The 2903-nt window shown below is 41.1% G+C and overlaps 1 protein-coding gene across 1 annotated transcript in view; it reads right to left on the bottom strand.

The window, feature by feature from the left end:
* Positions 1-2903, bottom strand: part of LOC104951814 (attractin-like) — a 52270-nt gene that overhangs the window by 15348 nt on the left and 34019 nt on the right. The window lies entirely within an intron of this gene.

Genomic DNA, 2903 nt, shown 5'->3' with positions numbered 1-2903 from the left:
TAACGATGTTGTTTAACAACCGGCGTAAACGGACCTTCGCGCGCTATCAAGCAGTGAGCGTGAGATGTCCTGTTCAGATGACGTCAAATCCAACGGGATGCCATAAATAAACTACACAGAATCACACTACACAGCTACGCAATGATTACATTCAGGCAGACTGTAGAATACAACCTCTTTGGACAATTGATATACTTATTGAAAACAAGCTACAAAATGTAATACCTTGGAAAATGCCCTTTAATACTTTTTAATAGTCTTAATTTTTAAGGGACATATTTCATCCCAACATGCAATTCTCATGAACAAACTAAATCTCATTGCGCAGTAAGGGGAGGGGGTGTTTGGGCCTATGAGTTTGTAATTTGGTTGTCTGTCGATCACTTTGGTTATGACACAGAAAAGCAGAACGCCCAGGAGGCCGCTTCCCGGCCTGCAGGGGACTTCTCCTTCCGCTCCAGACAGACTGAACCTCCCATCAATGAGCAGCTTATGACAGCGCTGCGGAGGGACGCCGACTCAATTTAGAACAATATTTGCGAGCGCCTGACAAAATCAGGATGCTGTTATGGTTTCTGACAAAGCTGTGCTAACTTCTATAAGGACACACCAGAGAGCTTTAAATGGGATTATAATTAGAATGCAAACAAAGCGTGCTGCAATCTCCTCTTTTGATCGTCGAAGACAGAAAACACATTTTCTGACCCACACTCTGCTTCACACTGATAAACATGGGCGCGCTCTCTCTCTCCGGCTGTGTTAAACAAACTGAGGTTAAGCATGTTGATTAAGGGCACCTTAGCAGTACGGAGTGGTGAGCAAAAGAATAAACATCAGAGGTCCCCATAGCAACCAGTGTTACACCCAGACTGATTAGTTTAGAGCTTCCTTTATTAAGCTCTGATCACTTCATTTATTTATTAGTTCATTCACAGAGAGATCCTCGGGGGGGCGAGTGTGAACTGCAGCTCAGGTTAATGTCACAAAATCTGATGCACTTCTTCCCCTATGGACTTGACGTGACTTTCCGGTACTAATGTGAAGAAAACACAGACTTCAGGATGTATTAAATGCTAAGTAAACTTCTCCCAGCAGAAAGCGTTTTCAGCAGGAGAGGTAGAAGATTTGAAGTTTTTTTTTCTCTGAAAATCAGAAAGAAGACAACTTTCTTATTTCCCCTTTAATTTGTCTTTGAATCATTTTTATGTACATTGCATTCTTACATTTTTTTATATTTTCTTGTATTTATTCCTTGTGTCTTATGCATGTCTTACTTTACTGAGTGGACTAACTATTGTGAACTGTTGCACTCCTTATTTTTATATTAATTTAGTTATATTTTTCTATGATTTATCGTGCTTATTCCAGCTCTTATATTTTATTATTATTAATAATATTATTATTAATTATTATTATTTGGACATCTATTCCAAAAGCATAGGTATTATCCGAGCAGTCATTCATTGTATTATTGCTCTTCATAGCTTGTATGTTTTCATTTCAATGTGTTTTACATATGTCACACGGCAGCTGTGACTCAGTCTACATATTGAAGTGGCTGAAATGAACCGTAAACTGCTCCTAATGGCTGTTCATTATGTGTGTGAATGTTTATCACTCATGATTAACAGACGAATGGTAGCATCTGCCTCCAGTGTATGAAAGTGTGTGTGAATGTGATTGCTGGCATGTGTTGTTAAGTAGTTTGAGTGGTCGCTAAGGCTAGAAAAATGTTATATAAATGCAGCCATTCATTCTTTCTGTGTAGCTTTTTATCCCCTGTATCATCTTCGATTTTTACAAAACACACATCGCACATTGAGTCCAGACTCTAACCAGAGGTTTGCTATATGCCACAAGACGACCATTTATAAGAACTAAAGGAGCTAATCCAGAGCACCAAAAATGTGAACAGGGTTGACAACATCAGTTTGACCATCTTGCTTCTCTTACCGAGGTGACACAACAAGTTGGTAACAAATAAGACCTTAGTCTGTTAACCACAGCCGGAGAGCAACAAGCAGCACTGTGACCATAAAGTCACACACAGGGGGACAAACACCAAACCACACGACTGTTCAATCTGCAAAATACAGAACTGAAACAAGGAGCTTATGACGCACTTAACCTACGCCAGTATAACAACATGAACATCAAAGGGGCCGGGTGTTGGTTACCATGTTGTAATTATAGCAGGATGCGCTTACACATTCTGCACATCACTTTGTTTACATGAGATCTCAACCTCTGAGGAGTTACATCCACTTTGTGTACAGCCACTGGCAGTCAGGAGGGAACGAAACAGAAACGATTCAGATCAATAGAAAAATGACTTCATTCAGAAATCCAGTCTGAGATTAGGATTAAATATACTCCAGAAGACAGCGAGGGCTGGCAGCCATCATAACAGCATTAATATGCACATTAATAAGCCACTGAGTAATTTCCAAGAGCACAATATTCCTCACTTCCTCCATCCAGGAAAGGCTAGTCTGGCTTAACATGCAACACCACCCTGCACTGCTGTAAAATGTAAGACCACGTTATTCTAATATTTAGCATGAGATGTGGCTGTGGTTTACCGCCTGTGTACATCGAGCAGTGGCATTTGACCTTCTCTTACTTCAGTCGAGCCGCTCAGTGTGCAACAACAAAACACTGCATTCTCACGGAGCAGCTCCCAGGTGTGTGTCTGTGAGTGTTTATGAATGCAAAGCAGCTCAATGCAGAGGAAAAAAGATGATGCATGCTTAGCAGAAAAAAGCCTGAGTGGAGCTGGAAATACAGACTGCTGTGTGTGTGTGTGTGTGTGTGTGTGTGTGTGTGTGTGTGTGTGTGTGTGACTGACCCAGACTGTAGGACAGGAATTCGGAGGAGAAGCACTTGGCTCCGTGGCTCATGGA

This window comes from Notothenia coriiceps, unplaced genomic scaffold (genome assembly GCF_000735185.1).
Source record: "Notothenia coriiceps isolate Sejong01 unplaced genomic scaffold, NC01 NC01_scaffold00000339, whole genome shotgun sequence".
NCBI lineage: Eukaryota > Metazoa > Chordata > Actinopteri > Perciformes > Nototheniidae > Notothenia > Notothenia coriiceps.
Note: the sequence above shows the minus strand (reverse complement) of the source record. Positions and strands in the feature narration are given on the sequence as shown.